Below are 23,593 nucleotides of genomic sequence, written 5' to 3' on the forward strand. Positions count from 1 at the left end.
AATCCGAACTGGAAATAACAGAAGTATCTTTTAGTAACTGAAGGGATAAACATTGTGGTGAGTCTACATAATTGATACTACTCTAAAAAAAAAAAAAGAGAGAATGAGCTATCCATGCGCACAGTCTCTCAAATGGATCTCAGACGCATCTTATCACATGAAAGAAGTCCGCCTTGGAAGTTTATGTACTGTGATGGTTAACCTTGGCTGCAGTCTAGATTGAGTGATACCTAGAAGATTGGGAAGCACACCTCTGGGTGAATTGTGAGGGTGTTTCCAGAGATGCCGTAGGTCAGTGACCTGAGAAGACACACCTTGAAGTGGGCACCATAATCCAATAGGCTGGAACCCCAGTGGAGCAAAAAAGTGAAGAAGGGGGGGCACATGCCCAAACCTGATTCTTCTGGAATGTGTGGAGGGTCACTGCCACCATCACTCGTGGACGTCAGATTCCGGAGCTTCCGTCTCTGAATGTGACTGGCACCAGTGACCCTTCAGGATACTTCCAGGCCCTTGGACTCAGGCTGGGGCTGCACCATTGCTTCCTGTTGTTCAGATTCCGTAGTCTGGCTGGGCACAAAGTAACCGAGCCGCCACAAAGCCTTGTAGGTTCAAACAGCAACTCTTTATTCCTGAACTCTCACCCACCGGCACTCTACACACACTTCCCGGGAATACACTCCCTCCACTGGGCGAGCCAATTCTCATGGAACCCCGCTCAATGGGAACTCCAAAGTAGCGGGGGCGCCTGAGGCAACAGGATCCGCCCTAATCCCAGCAGGATCCGCCCTAATCCCTGAGCCACCCTATTCCCCGCCCCCCAGGATCCACCCTAATCCCGGAGCTGCCCTAATCCCAGAGCAGGGTCACCTTTCAACCATTCCCTCTAGCAAAATGCCAGGCGTCCTTCCTGCTCTCAACATTCCCAGGCTTCCTGCTTCCTGGACGGAGCAGCTCCTGGTTTCCACAGCTCTCCAGCCTGCAGACGGCCACTGTGGGACTCTCAAGCCTCTGATTGTGTAGGCCAAATATAATAATCTCTTATAATCCATATATAATATAAATGTTATTTTTCGCCTATCATTTCTGTTCCTCTGAAAGACCCTAACACACATACTTTATGATTTGATTTATATGATTAAAACAGTTAATTTTACACGTCAGTTTGCCTAGGCCACAGTCTGCACAGATATTTGCTTAAACAATATTCTGAGTATTTCCGTGAGTGCGTTTTGGGGTTAGATAAATGTTTCATTTGATAAAGTGAGTAAAGCAGACTGTCTTTCCCTATGGATGTGGGCCTCATCCCGTCTGTCTGGGTAGAACACAAAGGCTGATTCTCCCTGGAGTGAGACTTCCTCCTGCCTGCATGCTAGAGCTGGGACGTGGGTCTTACCCTGTTTTTGCATTTGAACCGGAATATCTGCTCTTCTTGGGTCTGGAACCTTCAAGACTTTGACTGAGAACTTCATTATCATTTCTTTTGATTCTCAGGCCTTGAGACTTGGACTGGAACTTTGTCATTGATCTGCTGGGTCCCCAGTTTGCTGACTCATCTCTCCTATCTGGGGATTTGTTACTTTCATAATCCCAGGAGCCACTTCCTTATAATAAGTCTGTCAGCTCCCCTCTCTCCATCTGTACACATTCATGGCTCTACGGGGAATAGTGTAAGAGTCTGAGGGTTGAAGGAACGGTTTGTCTCTTGTTAGTGGTAGTAATCACACGAATGTGTGCATGTGTTAAAGTTCATACACTTGTACACCCCCTAGAAAAGCACTGTTATGAAATACTAATTTTTAAAAATAAATTAAAATACTCGGGAAACTCAGAGAAGGAAAAGAACAGGAGATGGATTGAAGGTAGAGAAGAGCTGAACATCAGGCGGGACTGGGAGGTGGGATCGGATTTGAACTGGGGCTTGCAGAGAGACTAGGACTCAATTGTGGGAGGAGTGGGGGATGGATGGTTTAGAGGGGGCATGCTGCCAAAGGGTCCGGAACAAACGGAGGGGCAGAGGCAGACCCCGGGGCCCTAGGATGGCAGAGGTGCAGCCTGCAAGGCGATAACGGAAGAGGCTGGGACAGGTCAGGGCCAAATCGTAGTGGGCTCTGAGTGTCCAGGGGAGACATTCCTTTCTAGTTCTTTGTGGGATTTGCAGTCACTAAATAATGTTGAGTGTTGATTCCAAAACAAAAATCCAGGCAGTTCGAGTTCCAGGGGATTTTAAGTTTCCTGAAAGCCTCCTGGGGGGAAAGATACTGAGAAAGGATTTCTTAAATATTCATTTATAAAATTCTTTCATAAGTTTACAAATGAGACCCTCTATAAAATATTGTATTCACGAGGGAAATAATTCTGGGATTGATCTAAATCCTTTAGTCTCACAGTATTTATGTAAACATCTGTCTCAGTCAGGGTCCCGGCAGGAAACAGATGGCACACTCCAAAGGGAAGCTGAAGGGAGTGTGGGACAGGGCTGTTTACACAGATATGGGGGGGCTGGGGGACCCTGGAGGGAGTCAGGGCCTGGGCTGTTCACTCCTGTACCTGAAGGCTCCAGCGAAGGGGGCATTCTATCAGCTGCATGGGACCCAGTGCTGCAGGAGGAGCCCCTCAGTGCGAGGGGCCCTGGGTGGAGGAACCCAGCATCCCTAACCCCAGCCCAGCAGGGAGGGAGTTGGGGATACTCTGATTTCTGTCTCCTCCTCCCTAGAACCTTCTGCTGGTGCTTCCTGCTGGCTCAAACTTAAAAGAGAGCCAGAGAAACCCCAATGGAGTCTGTAGCAACCCATCTCCTGGGACCTGGGTGTGGGGAGGAAGGTGGACGATGGTTCTAGAGGGGAAATGGAGATGGCAAACCCAGTATTATTAGCACTTGCTTGAGCTCAGGAGCTAGGCCTGCTAGAGCAGGGGTTTAAGTGGCTGCAAGGGTAACTAGGATGCTGGAGTATGTGCTGGGGAGCGGAGACAGATATGGCCTGGCCCTTGTCAAGAGTTCTGATAGGCCGTTTGGCCCCAGGTAGAAATCCCTACCTCAGTGAGCTTGACTAGTACACGCGGGTGTTTTGGGTGCACTTTATGGATTTGCGTGGGAGCCCTCAAGACGCTGCACTAACTGCTTTTGATGAGTTTGGTCCTCCTTATGCGGGCCTGGTGCCTTGCACGAGCTGAGGGAATAAAGTGGGTCAAGTTCGGGGCTCTGAGTCAGTGCCACGGTTCTGGAAGGTGCTGGAGGCATTACCTGGGGACCCAGGCCTGCTGGCTCCTTGGGCTGCCTTTGTCCCACTTTATTCCCATCAGTCAGAGAGAAGGACAGCAGCGTGCACTAATAGGACGGGCGCCAGCCACAGAGAGTAGGAGTCATGAGAGATCATGAAGCAGCAGCCCTGGGGACAGGATGCCTCCCTCCACACTGCTCCTAATTAGCAATATGGTACTCAGGGGACCTCCGAGACCAGCTAAAGACCATTAGCTCTGCGAAAGAACACCACTCCTGCTGTCACCATGCCTGATGTGTCTCCTTCAGTTCTTGTGGGACACTCGCTTCCTTGGCAGGTTGTGATTTGGCCACAGGCTTGATTGGGTGACACCGAAAATACCCCAAAGCTATGCCCCTAAACTGTGCTCTGACTGATAAAAATCATCGTCAGTCAGAACTGCAAACACCTGAGAAAGCACCTGATGGGTTTAATCCAGTGCACTGTGAGGAAACTGAGGCCTGGACAGGCTTAGCACTCTGCATTGTGCACCTCGGGGAGCAGGCTTTGCATGAAACACTTTGCAGGCTGTGCCTCTTGCAAGGTGTGCATCCAGTGTGCCCCCACGGGACACACTTAGAGCAGAAGGAGATGGTCCGTCCCTGTTCTGATAAGACAGCTGTCCCCAGGAGGACTACACCATCCAACTTGTAAGGCACAGGCATTGGGACCAGGTGGGGCATCCCTGGAGGTTTGGAGCAGGCGTCCCAGGAGGCCCTGGGTGGTTAGCCAGGGAGGACTACATGGTGGCCTATGTGGACAGTTGCAGGAGACAAGGTCAAGGTGAGGGGCGGTGGGGTTGGCAGTCAGTCAGGACCTGGGATCTTGCTTGGACTGGTAAAGGGAAAGCTCTAGAGGCTTCTGAGCATAGAACAGTGTGAGCTGTCCTGTGACAAGAGGACATGTGGCTTGAAGAAGGGCCAAGGATGCAGGTACAGAGAGGCAGGTCCCTGGTGAAACTGGAATTCTGTGGAGACCTTGAGCCACGCTGGGTTCTGAAGTGCCTTTGGAAACACCCACATATGACCGACTGAGGTGGAGTAGGGTTGGTGCCTTCAGAGGCCAGAGGTTGGAAAACTGGCCATCAGTTTAATGTCTACTCCTTTTCCAATCCCCAGCAGTGTTCGTGGCAGCGGCGGTTGCTCTCTCCTTATTTTAAACCAGGCTGTGTGTTCTCCAGTCACCGGCTCCTGAGGTCAGGGCTAGCATCCTCGTCTGACTATGGTTTCCAGACATGCTGTTCTTGTGAAGGAACAAATGCTCTCGGAGGAGCCTGCCTCGGAAGCCTCGACCTGGAGAAGCTGTGGGATGGGAGTGACGTCACCGCGGTGCCCCCTGCTTCCCAGTCATGGCCACCTTCCCAGCGGCTACCTCTCTTCCCTCGTTGGAGTTACGCCCCTTTCTTATCTTTAGAAAAATTAACCAAAGGGCTCTCTATCCTTGGTGGCACTAAAACATTGTTAGACCTTAATCTCTTTTAGCAGAAAAGAGAGCACGGGAGCAGGGAAGTAAAGAGGGATGGCATGAAGATCCTTCCCTAATTGGTAAAGAGGTCAGAAAGTGGACTATCCATTAACCCTGGCAGTTTAACAAGGGGCACCTACCTGGATCTCAGGCGAGACAGAGATCAGAGGCCAGAGAAGATGCGGGGACACATGGCCAAGCTTTTAAGAGCACAGTGAGCTGGATCTTTGGATCTGCCTCAAAGTGGCTGACCCCCAGGAAGGGGTTTTGGGATGAATTAAAAAGGAACATTGAAAAAGACCTGGGATAGCACCACGTCGTATTAAGTGTAATGGTGTTATTGGTGGTGGTGGTGGGGGGAAGAGACTAAGAGGATCTTGGCCATCTGAAGGGCTAAGCATTCAAGAGGCTCAGGAGTCACCTCCACAGTCCCTGCCTCTGGAGCGCCATCAGAGGGTTTGTGGGTTGCACAGAGCTCCTTTCTTCCTAGCTACAGCATCTCTTGCTGGCAGGTTGCTCATTGCACTGCGCAGGAGCTCAGTCAAGCCTTTTGGGGATGTGATGGGCCAACAGAGGGACAGGCTTTGCTTCATTGCCACCTACTGCCTCTGGGGCCCGGGCGCAGTCCTGTGCACTCCTAAGTCACTCCCGTCAGCTTATGAGTTGTCTTTCCCCTAGGTTGATGCCTATGATCCTGGGGATCTCTATTCCAGGCTCCTGCTGCCCTAGGTCACCTGCTGGAACTAGCAGTCCAGGCCATCATAGAGATGGTCTTCCCTCTTATGAGTACCAGCTGACCATCCGGAAGCACTTACTGGCTGACACACGCACCATCTGTGCCGGGATCTGGGACTGTGGTTTATGCCCAACGTGGTCAACACATGAGCATTTCAAGGTAGTGTAGCCCTGTAGGCACTGATAAGCCTCTAGTGCCCTTCAGTGTGCATTGACTGACCGTGCTCAACTCATTGTCAGTGATGTGAGCGCAGGAAAGTCAAACTTGGCAGCCACTGCTGAAGTCATTGCTCGGTAGCTATTGTGTCTGGGCTGTGATGAGAGCTTGCTAACTTGGACCTCGAGGCTGACTGATTTGTCTGCTTCACCCAGGCCTTGGGCTAGGGCTACATCTCAGTGCTTACCTAGCATGTATGCAGCCCAGGGTTCAATCCCCAGCACCATAGAAACCAAAACGAACAAACAGCCCAAGCCTTACACCTACCTGGTGCGGATCTGTGGTACCCAACTCTCTCATCTGCCTCAGGTGACCTGTGGGTTCATCCCCTTATCTGCCTAGGTGAGAAATTTCGGCCAGACTCCTCCACATAGTCCGTGACCATTCTTCACCCTTCCAGGCCAATCATATCCCTCTGTAATTAATCATTTTGCTTTATAGTTCTTTTTCTATATTATGTAACCTCATTTTCTTCATCTGAAATGGGAATATAGTCATCCCCTCTTACCTACCATTTCAGTCTCCACGGTTTCAGTTGCCAAGAGTTTACTGTGATGTGAAAATACAGGATGGAAAATCCCAGAAATAATTCCAAATCTAAAATTGTGTGCCATTCTGAGTGGCAGGATGAAATCTTGTCCCAACCTGGGATGTGGATCATCCCTTGTTCAGCGTGTCCATGCTGTATACACTACCCATCCATCAGTCATTCTGTAGCCTGCTGAGGGGGCCATCAGGTTGACTGTTATCAGATCAGTTGATGTAGCACTGCAGTGTTTGTGCTCAAGTAACCCTTCTTTTACTTTGTAATGGCTCAGAGAGCAAAAAAAGTGACACCGGCATTTCACATGTGCCAAAGAGAAGCCATGAAATGATTCCTTTGAGGACATATAGGAAAACAGTGTATATAAAGTTTGCTTCTACCCGTGGTTTCTGGCATCTGCTGGGGGTCTTGGGCCTATCCCCTTTGGATAAGAGGTTGCTGCTTACTGGTGACATATACCCTATGGGGAAGCTGGGTGGTTGAAGTTCATGTGGGATAATTGAGGGGGTATAATAAGATAATGCACATAAAGGGCTTAGTCTGGTGTACCTGGGAGCATGCTCAGTCTGTATTAGCCATTACTTTTATTATTATGATTATTCTTTCTGTAGTCAACCAATTTGATTCTTTCTTCAGCAAACCAGTGAATGACCACCCTGCATCTCCCACCTTCTCTGAAATGACTGCTATCTCTTGCATTGGCCTCCTTACCATCCCTCCACAGGGAGTTGGTGGGGCAGTCACATACCAGAAGCCCACAGAAGTGAAACAAGGGCTGGGGTTGTAGCTCAGTGACAGAGCGCCTGCCTAGCATGCCTGAGGCCCTGGGTTCCACCCCCAGCACTGCCAAAAGGAAAAGTAAAATAAAAGCAAGGTGCAAGTTCTTTCCTCTGAGTTGATGTCCTCTTCCAGTCTTTTAAAAACGAGATCTCAGGGGAAGGGGCTTCATTTCATGCAAATGAATGAAAATAGGTTGTGTTTGCCATAGGAGCAGTCCCTTATTTGGGTACTGTGAGTTCCTCAGAATGTGTGTGGGGATGCAGCCAGGCCTGCAGGTCCAGCAGGACTGTTTGGCTCTGCCTGGTGACCCGACGATAGTTTACCTCCCTTAGACATTTGAAGCCATAGGTGAGAAGGGGCTGATGACTAGGCTGGCTCTGGGCTGTCTTTTGCCTCCTGGCTGAGAAGTGACAGCACTTCTTAGAAGTGGTCTGAAAATATGGCTTTCCCTGTGCTCCTTCTCACCTCATCAGTAACCTCCAAGGCAGACCTTTAATGGCGGGCTCCACGCACTCCTTCTGCATGATTCTCAGCAGAGTGAGTCTTTATTCACTGATTCATTCTTGACTTTTGCTATTTACAAACTCTCTATGTGCAAAAAGAAATTAAAAACTGAAGATTTTGCAAAAGACACTCTATTCTGTCCCACTTAAGTTTGGGCAACAAAGAAAGTTCTTATGAAAACTGTTTCTAAGGGACATCGACTGGTGTGTGTGTGCGTGTGCGCATGCACACATGCATATGTGTAAGGGCTGGGACAAAGCTCCAGTACAATTTTAATTACAGACAGTACATAGTTTGTTAGATAATTGAAAACAATGTCACTATCACCAATTGAAGTATTATTCTATATTTTTACTTAAAAAAAATCTACCCACACATTATTAGTGCATCTAGTAAAAAGGGGTGGGAAACGCAGCTCTGTGTGCTGTGTGGTACCGGTCAAATTGACCTAGAGGTTCTGCCTGTATTTGCACAGAAACGGTGGCTTCATGTAGCCACACTGGGCTCCCCAACTTGGCCACTCCCTTTATGAGAGCAAAGCCTCAGTGCCCCTCCCAGGTGCATCCTGCCTCTCCGTTACTCCTGCAGTGTTCTGTTGACATCCCTGGGAATTGCCCGCCATATGGCGGAGAGTACACTCCCGCCCTTTGCAGGTTAGCTACTCCTCACAGTAATGATTCTGTTTTCCTGAGTGGATTTAATTGCAAAATAGTAAGTAATTGGCCACGTTGGTGATATACAAAGGTTTTGGTAGCTCGCCGGGGAATTCCCCCCACTAAAGCGATTGCATATGACATTAAGAGCACGCCCCCTCTAGTCTATGGAATGATCCAAGCCTTATTAGAAGTCCTGTTTGCTAGTTCCCAGCCCCAGGCCCCTCATGGGAAAGTCTTCCTGGTGCATGCAGGAGGCATCAGGTAAAGACAGCCTGGGGACTAGGAGCTGTTATTCCTGGTGCTGCTCTGTTTGCAGAGGAGGTGAGTAGATTTTTCTAGGGTTCATGTGGGAGGCAGGAGGACCATGGAGAGCAGAGTAAGGTGGACTCAAGTCCTCAGAAGACTCTGGCACTCCAGTATCAGTAAGGTCTGGGGCCCAGAGAGATCTCTAGTTAATGGACCTCTAGTTAATGGAGCTCTAGTTAATGGATCTCTAGTTAATGGACTGCTTTCTGGCAATTTACCTTTTAAAATGCACGATCTGTGTCTCTTAGATCATCATGTTTATTGTGCCATTATAGGTTATGGTTTGAATGCATCTCCCCAAAATTTATGTGTTGAAAACTTAATCCCCAAAGTGGTGAATGGATGGTCTTTGGAGGGGGGCCCTTGGGAAGCTATTACAGTCATATAAGGTCATGAGAGAGGGCCCTATGATGGCCTTGGTGGCTTCATAGGAAAAGAGGAGGAGACCCGAGCTGGCACGCCTGCTGTCTCGCCATGTGCCACCCTCTGCCAGCTTGAGGCCCTCCCTAGGTGTTGAGCAGATGACCCTGCCCTACTCTTGGACATCGCAGGCTCCAGAACCGTGAGTTAAACAAAATGCTTATCTTTTACAAATTACCCAGTCTTGGGGATTTTATTACAGCAACAGAAAATATCCTAAACCATCAGATCATGTGTTTATTTTTATATTTTTGTAGTATTATGATCACATTCATAATGTGCTTACAGCTTAAGGTCCTCCTAATTAAAGTAGATTGTGCGACATGGGTTGTGGGACAGGCAGGTCTTCGGGTTGGCTTTGACAGTCTTGGCCAGGGTGCAGCCAACCCACAGGGAGTGCCTGTTCTGTTTTTATAGTTACTCTTTGGCCTCCCTGGACCTCTCTGTCAGTAGGAGGGGTGCAGATTTGGTTTCTCTCAGTCACTCTAAGCTGTGGGGAAAATACTGTGGTTGGCAGGGTAAAGCATTTATTGTGCGACACTGTCCTGAAACCTGGGCTGTGGACAAGCGAGGAGATAAGAAACGTGGACCTGATGGAGAGGCTTCAGTTTTGGCCTTCGGGAGGTAGAACATTCCAGTGCCCCCAGAGGAAATAAGCAGATCAAGGGTGGGGTGGAGGGGTAGGAGGAGGGCTGAGAAAGAGGAAGAAGGGGCCACCCCTGGGCTCTGTGGGTACAGGAGCGAGTCTTCCTCCTGGGTGTCTGGAGGGTGTAGAACACTGGGGGCGGTTATAAGGAGCAGTGCGTGATATCATGAGAACGCTAGAGTGAGGGTAGGACCCTGGGCCCTGGCCGCTCCCTGCTCTCCTTCTCTGCGACGCCGTAGCTGGGCCAGCTTGGTGTGCAGTCCCTGGGAAGGTGGTCAACACTCAGATGTCTGACCTGAGGTATTTGGAATCCCCAGCAGGCAGCCTGGGCAGGTTTCCAGGGTTGCTGCTCCCCAGGAACAGCCAGCTGTTTTTCCTCACAGAACATAGAACAAGATGAGGGCTCAGAGGGGAGGAAGAGGTTTGCTTGGGTTTGATGAGGGATTCCCTGGCTGTGAAAACACAAAGGGCAATGTGGTCTTTGGGATGGGGTGTCTATGGCACACCTGGCACCTCCTTCCTTCCCGTAATCCTGGTGAGGAGGAAAGCGGCTCCCCAGAGCTGCTGGCTTCACCTGTGCTGCTTACTGGGGACTGGACACAGAGCAACCGTCACCCCTGTGGCCACTCAGCCCCCAACTAGGTGAAGAGTGTTGCTGCCAAAGAAAGTCAGGGTCATTTCCCACCTTTCCTACCTTCCACGTGGTGTCCTTGACGTCAGTTGTCTGAACGTTTTGCTTCAATATTGGAGCAACCATACTTAGTCTTAGAAGCATTTGTTTCTGAGGATTCTGTTGGTAGCAAAGAGGGACACATGTCGTGCTGACTTGAGCAACAGAGAGAAGATCAGTCTAGTCCTCCCCAGGTGGCTCAGCTGGTAGATGGCTCTAGGGCTGGTAGATGGCACCGGGGCAGACGCCAAAAGCCAGAAGACCTTCGTCTACTTCTCTCTCAACTTTTTGGAGCCTTGGTTTTGTCGTATGAGATACAAACAGTTGTTTCTATTTTCTCTACTTCAAGGAGTTTCATAAAAAAGATCAAATATGAAAATATATGCAGAGGTGTTTTGAAAACGGTAACATGTGGAGTGAAAGAAGGTGTTGTTACAGACACCCCTCCACTCACTGTGCTTGGAGTCATTGTCTTAAGCTGTATTTGTGAAATTATGGGTGCAGGGAAAACATTAAAATCCGTTTGGTAATGTTTAAATGTTGAATCTCAGTTTAGCCCAGGATGCTGTCTCGACAGACACTGAATTCCACAAGACGCTCCTTTAGTTATGGCATTCTGTGAAGGGTGAAGCACTGTTCACATTTGAAACACTCATGGAACAGGAACAGCATTTGTTGAGTTGAAAGACAGTCTGGTGTGGGGGATGAGAACTAAGGTTTTGGGCACAGACTTCCCTGGTTCAGGACCCTGGCTATGTCCTCATTCTGTGATTTGGGAGTCTAAACTTTCTCTGCCTTTGTTTCCTCATCTCTTAAGATAGAAGAATTAATGATAGTACAACCCTTAAAGGGTTGTTGTGAAAATCAACATGCTTTAACATGTGAGATTTTAGAACAGCCCTGGTCACATGGACAGCTCTTAATACATATGAATAATTGTTATGAGAAGTGCTATAGAGAAGTGATAATTGATCCCGTGGACACCCTGACTCAGAATACAGAGTGACCACTTTATGGATCTGTTAGGTTATCTCTGTCTTAGTCTATTTTGTGTTATTATCATAGAATATATTAAGTTGAGTCACTTATAAAGTAAATAGGTGTTTTGGCTCATAATTCTGGGGACAAGAGGCACCAAACAACATGACGTCCTGATGAAGGGTCCCCTGGTTGTGTCATAACATGGCAGAGAAATGGAAAGGGGGTTAACAACATGCAGAAGGGACTGGTGGGAAAGCAAGGAAGTTAGAAACCAGGGGAGGACCAGAGCTTTTCTTTTATAACAATCCACCCTCTGGAACTGACCCACTTTTGAGGATGGCATTAATCCCCTCCTGAGGATGGAGCTCCCATGACCTGATGACCTTCCACCAAGCCCACCTCTTAAGTTTCTTCATGGCCTCACTGGGGACCAGGCCACCAAGCCCACCTCTTAAGTTTCTTCATAGCCTCACTGGGGACCAGGCCCCCAGCACATGAACCTAGGGGGACATAGCACACCCACACTACAGCATTGCCTGCTGTCTGCTTTGATGGAGACTGAAAACGAATTGTTATGAAAACCTGCTCAGTCCCTGAATTCAGAGAGGTACTGTTCATGTCACTTGTTTCTCAAAGATCTTTTAAAATTGAAATGTAATTCACATACCACAAAATTCACTATACAATTCGGTGTGGGGGTGTTTGTTTTTTAAAATTTGGTATATTTACAAAGTCATGCAGCTGGGACATTTCTAATTCTGGAACATTTTCTTCACCCCCAAAGGAAATCCCTACTCATTAGCCATGGATCTCCACCTTCCCCGACCACCCCTGCCCCCACCTAGGCCCTGGCAACCCCTTCCTGTCTGTGTGGATTTGCCTATTCTGAACATTTCATATAAATGGAATTGTGCATTAGATGGCCTTTTGCATCTGGCCGCTTGTATATGAGGTGTTGTTTTCTGGGCTTATCAGTTCTTTTTATGACTAAATAATATTCATGGCAGACAGAGCTAGAGCACATTTTGTTTGTACTCATCATTTGGAGGCCTCTGGCTGTTTCCACCACTTGGCTACTATGAGCAATGCTGGGTTTGGGGGTGATTTACTTATTCTCCTGGCAAATTTATGCTCCTGGGGTTCATATGCCATTTGCTGTGTGGAGAACAAGGTGGTGGACAGGACTCCAAGAAGTGCTGCCTTCAGGGGCAGGCTTGGTGGCTTGCTGCACATGGAGGGCACTGCACAACTGAAGCTGTGGACTTGAGAGCGACTTGGTTTCGTGGGGAGATGTTTGGAGCTGGCAGAGAGTGTGCCAACAAAGCCCTGGGTTTAGAATGCAGACTACGGGACCCAGGAGGTGCCATCTGTTTTAGTCAGCTGTTTCACTGCTGTGACTAAAGGACCCAACCAGAACAACTGTAAAGGAGGAAAGATTTATTTAGGGGCTCCCAATCTCAGAGGTCCATAAGAGGCTGGCTCCATTCCTCCAGGCTCAAGGTGAGGCTCCGCATCATGGCAGCAGAGTGTGGCAGAGGGAAGCAGCTCACTGATGATCAGGAAGCAGAGAAAGAGACTCTACTCACCAGATACAAATATATACCCAGAGCCACGCCTCATCCCCCCTCCCCAGGCACACCCACCAGATCAGTTGTTACCCAGTTAATCCTTATCAGGGGATTAATTCACTGATTGGCTTAAGACTCTTACAACCCAATCATGTCTCCTCTGAACCTTCTTGCTTTTTTTGGGGGGGGGGGACCACTTCCAAACTATAATACCATCTCCAGTGTCCAGAAGTGACACAAGCATAGTCCATTTGCAGAAGCATGTGGAGGGAGCCAGGCCTGATCACTGGCAGTGGACTCCAAGCCTGGCTGCAGACACGGATAACAACATCCAATGGCATCGCCCAGAGACACCAAAAGTGAATGCACTCAGAGGACTGGGTGGGTACAGGGCAAAGCCAAGGCCAGCACGGACAGGAGAAGGGGACTCCCAGCTGGTTAGTTCCTGAGCCCTTAATGGGAGTGAAGGTCAGCCAGAGGTCAGGGTACGCATGCTGCAACATGATGCCCTTAGGTAGTTTTTGGTCCAGAGGACAGGTTCAGTAATCCTCAACAGATCTTTTCACTCTCTCCTCTGTGTCCCCCCAGGATCTTCATAACCTGCAGCACCAAGTACTTTTGGATGAACTTGGGGTGGGTGGGCATTACCTACGAGAGTCAGAGTACTGGTATTCAGATTAAGATAAATCAGGGCTCACATCGATTTCATTCTTGACAGATATTTTCATGTGGCATGAAGACATTATCCCAGGGTGGCTTCTGAGGTAGTGGACCACTGACCAGTCTTTCAGAATAATGCTCATCATAATTAATTATTATTTTTTTTCACATTTTTATTGAAGTGAAATTCACATAATATAAAACGAATCATCATCATGGGTGGGGTTATGTTTCCTCAAATTTATGTGTTGATGTCTGGAGTATTTCAGAATGTGAACTTTTTTGGAAAAAAGGGTCATTGTGGATGTAGTTAGGTTAGGATGAGATTAGACTGCAGGGGGACGGGCTCCTAAGCTAATATGACTGATAACCCTTAAAGTGGGGGATTTGGACACAGAGACACATACAGAGGAAAGAAGATGAGAGGAGGAAAAGAGAACCATTTGCAAACTGAGAGGAAAATTGGAGTTCATCTTTCACTCACACCCTCAGATGAAGCCAATCTGAGACACCTTGATCCTGAAATTATGGTCCTCCGAACTGTGGGACAGTAAACTTCTGTTGTTTGGACCACCTAGCCGGAGCTATTTGGGTACAGCAGCCCCAGCAAATGAACACTGCCATTTTAAAGAGAGCAGATCTCTTTGTCTATAGTACATGGTAATGTACAACCAACATCTGTCTAGTTCTGCAACGTTCTCCTTACTCTTAGCCACCCAGTGAGCCTCCCCCAGACCCTAGGAGTCACTCCCTACCCCACTCCAGCCCAGCCCCTGGCAACCACTAATCTGCTTTCTGTCTTTGTGGATTTGTCTGTTCTGGATATTTCTTACAAAGAGAATCCCACAGGATGATGGCTTCTTTACATATCATGATGGTGACGACTTTTCATTGGGTGCCTACTGATGGCCAGCAATGCTCCATGCACTTCACGACCTTCATAGCAGCCTCACTTTTCAGACAATGATACTGAGCTGCAGGGAGCTTTTTCTGAGATCCACAAATCCCTCTAACGTCTTTCTGGTCAGCCTATTAAGTCTGCTGGAGCTTCTGTGGCCTGCCTCTCTTGCTTGCTAGTTGGCCCTGCACTTAGAGAAGAAGCAGGCTGGTCTAGACCGCCCTCCCACTCATCCTGGGTCTCATCATGTTACTGGAGGCTGGCCTCTACCATTGAGATCATCGCCTTCCTGTCTCTGACTTAGGTTGAATTTGGCTAATGGGAGGTTAGGTGGGGAGGGAGAGCAGGAGGGGAGGGTAAACTATGTCTTCCATATCCCTTTCTCCAGTTCTCCGTCTGGGTTCCTGCCAGGCCACCAGTCCTCCATAGCTACTATCACACTGCTTCCTTGCCTGGTCCCTTCAGCCCTGGGGCAGTGTGGGTTTCTGTGTGTCCCACCTCATTTGGTTCCTTAGCCCTATCCACAGCTCCCCAGTGCTTGCTCATGGAACCACGAGGGGCGGGTGCATTCCCCTCTCCCCCAGGACTGGATGAGGCATTGGCTGATCTCCAGCCCTATGCCCATTGGCATGAGTTCTGTCATCCTTGCAGTGACAACTTGGGCAATTGCTTACTTTTTTTTCTTTTTGTCAATCACCTTCCTTTCGTTTGTTTACTTACTAATGATCTGAGCTTTGCCCTAAGCAATCATATTCAAGAAATCACGAGTTTGATGTGAAAGTTGTTTTCTTTCTCTGCTCTACGTTAGAATCCACACATTCCTCTTTAAAAGCAATGGTCTCGGGTCCCATCATAGATCATCTTGCACCGACTTTCTCAGGTCGCTTTCATCTCAGACAGGCTGCCATTCGAGATAATGACTGAGACTTTGGTGCTTGTTTTAAGTCAAAAACATCTTAGTTGTTTATAGATTTAAATTGTTTTCTTTCAACTGTATTGCTGCAGTAAACAGAAATGAGGAACATAGTTCTCCTCTTTATTCTTGTGCTGATGAAAAGCTTCTAAGTGCTACCAAATGTGGAAAAATCATTTGGGCTTTCATCATATTGTTGTGCAAAGAACGAAGATAAATCTGGTTTTGTGCAAGATGAAATTTTCTTTCCTCAGGTGGCCCTTGCTTTGGGGGATTTGGGAGGAAGGGAAAAAATGGAAACTTGACTGATTGTATTCTTTGCTGGAAAGGGACTCAGATTCCATGCCTGCTGCCACAGAGTTACCATGCAAGCATTCAGCTCTGTGAATCCTGGCAGGTGGTGGTTTGAGGGCACAAAGCTCCTTTGAGAATCAGGACACAGAGACACCATTAAAGGTCTTTCCATAGCTGGAATGTTACTTAGCCTGCTCTTTAGAACCTAGTATCTGAATCTCTCTCACATTAGCTTTTCCCTTTGACTTTGGCCTTAGGTCTCTTGAGATTCCTGATCTACCTGCATAATCTCCATTCAACACATATTGAACATAGGGATTTTCACGCACTTCAGAGTGCATTGGAATATTCTGGAAGTTGTGGGAAAACAGCTGTGTCTGGAGCGTCTCAGTCAGGAGGTCTGGGGTGGCCTGAGAATTGGCCCAGGTGTGTTTGTGTTGCTGGTCCGAGGACCACACTTGGAGAAGCCCTGGGATGACATGCTGAAGGTCTGCCATGCACCAGATCCTGGGGATGAAGAAGGGATGGCACAGGACAGTCCTCCCTTCAGGTTGCCTAGTTGGCAGGTAATTCAGACTCTTCCAGGGCCAGTTGCCTCATCTATAAAATGAGCATGATTGCACTTACCTCACAGGACTGTTGTGAAAATTAAGTGATATTGAGTTACAGACCTTTGCTATTTTAGAAGGACACATCTTGAGACCTTTGCGAGTCCTTAATTCTGTGAATACTATTAAAACATGTAATTTTCTCCATAAAATTTAGTTAAGCATAAGTAAAAATTTTAACTGACCCTTTCAGGCCCCTAATGATTCCCTAAATATGAGATTGAAGCCATTTATAAAGCAATTAAAATGAATTCTTGTTGGAACATTCATTGAACAGTTTCAGAATTACTTTCTCTTGAATTCTTGTTGAGTATTTGTGACTCTAAGGCACTACCAAATTTGATATCTTACCCTTGAATTTACCTTACACTTCTTTTCACTTGCTCTTGATTTCCATTATTCTTATTTGCAATTGACTTGCAAATGGGTTACTTTTTTTCCCCATAAAGACTCAAAATATTTTACGTATCACAGTGCCATGACATATTTAGTATTGAATAGGGAAAACAACAGGACCACCTGGCAATAGAGAGCTAGGCAATGAGCTAGGCTCATTCATTAGCTCAGACATTTGCTGATATGCTAGCCACCCCAGGGGACTATCACACACCTCCCAAGGCCCCCATCCATATCGCAGTTAGGTAAATGATGTCGTTTGGAGATGTACAAAGTGGTGATGGTGCCTATGAATGGAGGTCCCACTTGCAACCTTGTAGATCTTCCAGATTATCCACAAAATTTGGAAATTGAGATTTGGAAACCAAGGTTAACTTTGTTGATACACAGGCTCTGATGGGTGTGTGAGGGTCCCTCTCCCAGCTTGTGCCTTCAGTTTGTACTTGTAGCATTGGCTCCATTTGATCTAATTTTGGCTCTTAACATAGCACCTTCCCCCAGGTTATCCCACTGCCTTGGGTTGGCCCACCTTTGGCCGGTATTTTGGATGCCTCTTACATAATTTGAGACTTCCTGATATTAAATGCAAATCTAAAACTTCTTGAGCTCTGACATGATGCCACAGTGTAATGGTTTAATTCATTCAAACCTGTTTCACGCACAAGCTTATTAAATATATGGCTTAAAGTAACTTCAGGTTATAGGTGTGAGGTGTTGTTTTAGTCAACTTTTTGGCTGTTGTCACTATAATTGATCTGACCAGCACGACTGTAGAGGAGGAAGAGTTTATTTGGGGACTCATAGTTTCAGAGGTCTCAATCCATAGATAGCCAGCTCCATTCTTTAGGGCTCCAGGTGAGGCAGGCAGGAACAACATGGCGGAAGAGTGTGGCAAAGAGAAGTGGCTTCGTGGTGATCAGGAAGCAGAGAGACTCTACTTCCCAGATACAAATATATACCCAGAGCCATGTCCCAGTTCCCACCTCCCCCAGCCACACCTCTCACTTCAGTTACCACCCAGTTAATCCCTATCAGGGGATTAATTCACTGATTGGGTCAGGGCTCTCACAGCCCAATCATGTCTCCTCTGAACCTTCTTGCACTGTCTCACTGTGAGATCTTTGGGGATACCTCACATCTTCACTGTAACAGGTGAATATGAAACATGTGGCATTTGTGCTCAGATTCGGGTCCCATCCCCACATATCTCTTTATGTCCATGCAAACATTACAAAAGCTGAAAAAATTGAAATCTGAATTTCTAGTCCCAAGCATTTTGGATAAGATACTCAGCCTGACACACAGCAGGAGGAGGAGTTTCGAGTTTGGGTGTCAGATATGCCACTTGTATTGCAAGGTCCAGACCAAGGAGTACAAGCCCTTTGTGTCCCACTGACTTCCTCTACAAACTGGTTTGTGTTGGAAAAATAAATGGAATGATAGAGTCACAGTGTCATAAAATTCATGTGTAAATTCATTTGTATTTCTTCCAATAGATTGGCCAAATTCTTTACTTTTTGGCATGAATTAAATAAATTAATTAGATTTTGATTTTCTTAGAAAGGGTGTATTTTAATGCACTGGCACTACTATCAAACAAAAAGAAAGTTGCATTATTTTTTATAGAGTAGAGATTTCCATGTTCTTAATCCACTGGATCTTACTTTGAACAGGTTGAGAATCCCTGATCTGAGATGCTTGGGACCAGAACTCTTTTGTAGTTTGGACTTTTTGGACTTTGGAATATTTGCAAATACATAATGCAATATCTTGGTGATGGGCCCCACGTCTAAATACAAAATTTATGTATATTTCACATAAACCTTGTGCACATAGCCTAAAGGTAATTTATGCAATATTTTTAATGCACCTGTGTTTTGACTACAGCTTATCGATGGAGATCAGGTGTGGAACTTTCCACTTATAGCATCATGTTGATACTCTCATTGTGTATTTTAGAGCATTTTGGATTTCATATTTTTGGATTAAGGAGGCTTAACCTGTATTATGATAATCAAGTTTTGTAAACAGTTGTTTTCCTATTCTTTTCTGAATTTAAGGATTTGATTGTCTGCTTTTCTGATTAGGAAGGCCTTGCTTTGCTGTTGTCTGGTTTTCAGCTCTGGAGTGCGGAGGTATGTTGAACTGTCAGGCCTGTCTGCTTGTGGACCTTGCCATGTTACTAGTGGTGATCAGGGTCCTGGGTGAGAGCTCTGATCAGACCAGGGAGGGCCTGGCACCTGCCAGTGGCAGAACTCCTTAAATAGTTGATAAAGGCATTTGCCTCTGCCTCCACATATCTGTGTCTTGGGACTGTTCTCCTCACGTGGATGACAGTGGGTCTGGTCTAACTTGCAGGCTACCCGTTCCCAGCAAGAGACCTAGCTGCTTTGGAATATGCAGAAGGGGCAGCACTGCAAGACCATAGTTTAAAAATTAACACATATTTCTTGCTAGGCTGAATTAAAGCAGAATGCACAGTTCAAGGAAGACCCGAGCTCCAAGACACCTTAGCCTCTTAGCTGGAGATGTCTGGGCTCTCTGATGCCATGTTCTCACTGCCCTCAGGCAAGCTCAGTGTCTTACATCTCTTTGCACTGGCTATTCAACATCCGAGGACAACTGTCATGCTTTCTGCCTGATTTCTCTTTTTCTAGTGAGAAATCTAGTTTCTAAAACAATTTCTGATAGGTTATTGCCTTGGATTCCAGAACCTCCTTAGTCACTTTCCCCCAAACACATTGGTTTCTTTGTGTTCTTACTAACATGAAAAAATAATTGCAATATCCAGAGAAAACCATCTGGGGAATGTGACCTCTCTAATCTTAAACAAAATAGCATGTATTTAACCCTTCCCTGGGAAAATGATACCTGGAATTAGATTCACAATTTTAGTAAGATGATGGCAGATTAGACCACATCTAATACAAAAGATTTAGAGTGTTCAGAGGTCTGGAATTGTAATCTATAATATTGATGATCATAATAGCTACCATTTATTTAGTGCATATATTATACAAGGGTTATAATGGAATTGAAATAAAATCTCATAATTTCGTGAAGTAGGAATGTACCATATTAAGTCCTGTTTTGGAGATCAGTGGGATTCAGCATTGTGCCTAAAGCCTGCCAGCCAGGAAATGCAGAATGAAACACTTGTATATTTTCCACTGCCCCCATTACCTTTCTCTTGTGTGTGTTTGGATGGTGAGGGGAAAGGAGGTGTTTAGCCTGTAACCAAGACTCCCTGCCTTCATGAAGTCAAGGCTCATTATTTATTCAAAAAGAAGACTTTGGACCTTAACAGGAGTGAACTGCTGTGGAGAATGCGGATGGGACCCTTGCCCCCCACAAGCTCTCAGACTCACAGTTCTCTCACCCCCAAGCATGGTGCAAAGCCTGTATCTCTGTGAGATCCTTGCATTGTGGTAAAATAAACAAACAAACAAACAACAAGTGAAAGTGGTTCTATAAAGTGTCATGCAGCTAAAATAAAGGATTGAATTATCTTTGCCTCTGTTGGCCCCTGTGCCGGTGGGAACACATACATGTCCTCTGCTTGGCTGTGCAGAAGCACCCAAAGTGCATCTAATGTGTGTCCTCCAGGTCAGGGTGTGGGATGCTGGGCTTTCCACTTTATGAAACTTGCTTCTGACCTACAAGTGGCGTTTGGTCAGTCTGTGCTGTGACCTGTAACTTGGGACTATCGGGTAACTGAAATCTTGTAAGCAATTAGCTCCTTAGGGGAACGCTGCCCAGGCTAACCCTCATTTGCTGCACTGAACGGTCAGTTGGAGTTCACCACATGGTTTCAACAACTTAGCACATACACGATTCCAAGGGTCTTAGGAACAGCAGCCACATAACCATACACAATAGCCTGAAGTAGACATGCCAAAGGATCAGGAGTGTCATGAAATCCTCTTCAAGCTATGCCGCCAATTCCATAATTATCAGCATTCCTTTCATGTACTGTAAGAGTCTGCATAATTTCCCTGTGGTAGAATGCAGAGAAATCAAAACAATAAACTAAGAGATCTACCAATTCATTGGAGCACAAAATTTAAATCTGTGTTTGCTAACAATATTTCAATTTCTGGGCAAATCTAACATGGAGAGACTGAATAATTATATTTCTGTCTTGACTTTGGGAGGAGTTTATTTATTTATTGCTTTGGTTAAGAATGCTGAAAACCTGGAACTCTCTACTGTGATGTTTACCTTTGTTAGATAAATTTATTGCTTAACATTGTATTGATTTTGTCTTACAAATGTGCTCATCAGCTGATCGCCCTGGGTCTTAGAGTAAAAGAAATTTAGCATCCAGTTTAGGCTTGTAGGATGGCAAGTCCTTGAATGAAGAAAAGAAGCATAAAAACATACTATTAATCAGCTGTAAGATTGCCTCACAGTTTACAAAACATTTTCAAGTCCTTGATTTGCTTTGATTCTATCCTAGGCCTTTGAAGTCAGGAGACCAGATTTGCCATGGGATGGCTTTAGATGGAGAGTTTTCATCTTGCTGCATGTATTGCTTTTTTTTTTTCAAAAATTTGAATTCAGTCATGTTGAGAATGTGCAACCCTGAGAACCGTGCCCTTGAACAGAAAAAAACAAAACAAAACAAAACTCTGTCAATTCAAGTGTAATTGGGAGATGCCATGTTTCCACACTGCATGTTGAGAAAGGCAAATGAAAATGAAATGAAATCGTGCATTTCACCTTTCAGTAGTTCCCGTATTCCTTCATCCATTAATTTCTCAAATACCTACAGAGCGTCTGTTACACAGCGGATGTTCTCCTGCATCTGTAGCTCAAATCTTGAGACCAAATTGGTAGCTGTTAAGAACACGGGCTCTGGTGCTACCAAATTTGGTGCAACTCTATCCTCTGTCACTGCCCATGTGACCTCGAACATACAGTGTTTCCTCTTTCAGTGTTTCTTCTAAAATATGAGTAATTATAGTACTTCTGATGCCAATGGCTTTAGGTGAAGTGAACGTGGAGTTTAACATGGTGCCCGGCACAGAAAAGAGGCCTGATGAATGACAGAGTGAGACGCCCTACGGTAGTGGAAACCGCTGTGCAGGACGTTGACCGCAGCCCTCAGGACACACTGGCTCTGGTGGACTGAGCGACGATCAACGCAGTACAGTTGGCCCTCTGACTTACCATGGCTCAATTCCGGAGTTTTTGACTTTGGAATTTTGGACTGTGTTATGGTGCAGAAAATATACATTGTGTAGAAACCACACTTCAAACTGTGATCTCTCCCCCCTGGTGATATGCCCTTGGATCCTCCAGTGATGCTGGGCAGTGGCCGTGAGCTGAAGCTCCTGATACCCAAAAGGTCACGGGTGGCACCAACTGGCACTCTCCAGTGCCCAGAGCTGCTGAGCTCAGACGCTCGGCAAGGGACGCTGGCAGTCTGTGGGGTGTTCCGCCTCCCAGGGTCTGACAGGAATGGAGCCCCACCATAAGTCGGGAAGCTTCTATCCTCAGACACTTAGAGACCCTGCAACAAGGCACTTGCGGGATGGTCCCAAGTAAATGGCCATGGTACCATCTTGCATTATTTTGTTCATAAGTTGCGGGAAGCAACCCGATTTGGCTTGCAGAATAAAGAGACTTCACTGTCTCTTGTAGGTCACCAAGTGGCAGGGCCAGCTTTAAGCACACCTGCTCTCCTAGCTTGAAAAACCAGGACAGTCTCACGTCTCTTGATCTTATGTAAAGGTGGCTTCCTTATAAACTGTCCCAAGTTTCTCCTTAAGGTAGGAAAGAATGGCTGTGACATCTGTGAGCCCTGTGTCCCCCGCCTCCTGCTGGGGTCTGGGATGCAGTTGGGGGGACTGAGATACTTGTTTCACATACAAAATTTAGGGAGAGGGAGCCTACAAACACAGGCATCAAGATAGACAAAGTTATTGTCATATGTAAAAAAAAAAAAGAATGAAAAAAATCTGTAATGAACAAAATATCAAAGATTTAAATAAATAAGGGTCAAAACCAGCTAAACAGAGTTGGTTTTTCCCAATGGTTGCAGCAAACATCCCTTTGCTCTTGTGGCCCTGAGTAATGTCCTCATGCCAGAATCAATTGCTGTGGCCAGAGGAATGGGACGTGGCTAGTGGCTTCAACTAATGGGTCCCGTGTCAGCCAGCCTCCCATTCCTGTGACAAAATGCCTGCAATAAACAACGTAACAAGAGAAAAGGTTTATTTTGGTTCATGGTTTCAGAGGTTTTAGTCTATGGTCGCTTGGCTCCTTGTGTCTGTCCTGTGCTGGACGGGGCAGTACATCACAGAGGAAGTGTGAGGGAGGAAGCTGCTCGCCTTGTGCCGGCTGGGGGGTGAACCGGGAAGAGGGGGCTGGGTCCTCCTATCCCCTCCTCGCCCCCAGGTCCCCTTCTTAAAGGTCCCCCACCTCCCACCAGTACCACAGGCTGGTGACCAAGCCTTTAACACAGCCTTCAGGGGACATTTAAAGTCCAAACCATAACAAATGTCCCCCTGCAGCTTGGGGTGGAGTTAATCCCATTTCAAACAAATGACTTCATATGAAGAGGGGGAGAAGAGGCCACCGAAAAAGCCCCACTGCCCCAGGAAGGGATCAGAAATCCCAGGTGTTAATAAGGTCAGGTTCACATTGATGTTAATTTGACCAGATTTCATCTCTTCTCTGGCCCCCAAACCATCTGTTTTCTAATTGTTTCCAGTTGATAGTTATTGTAACTATCAAAAGTTCAGATTCTGCCTGGGTGGTTTGATTTTAATGAGGTCTAGAGGGAAGAGCTGTGGGTGCAGGCAGGAGAACCCTAGGGTGTTAGGGTATCCAGGTATCTGCACGGTTTCTGGAGGGGACCATCATTGGACTTGCAGGCCACAGGGTCTCCTTCCTGCCTGTGGGCAGCCATGGCAAGGGAGTTGAGGGTGTGTGCATGTGCTGATGTACATGTCCCTGGGAGGGTGAGCGGTGCTCGGGGAGGGACGGGAAGTGAACAACCTGAGCACATTTTCCAGGGGTGGATTGAGGACCCCGGGGAGGGGGGAGCAGAAGCTGTTCTCGCGGGA

This window comes from Spermophilus citellus (genome assembly GCF_964194105.1).
Source record: "Spermophilus citellus genome assembly, chromosome: 6".
Lineage (NCBI taxonomy): Eukaryota > Metazoa > Chordata > Mammalia > Rodentia > Sciuridae > Spermophilus > Spermophilus citellus.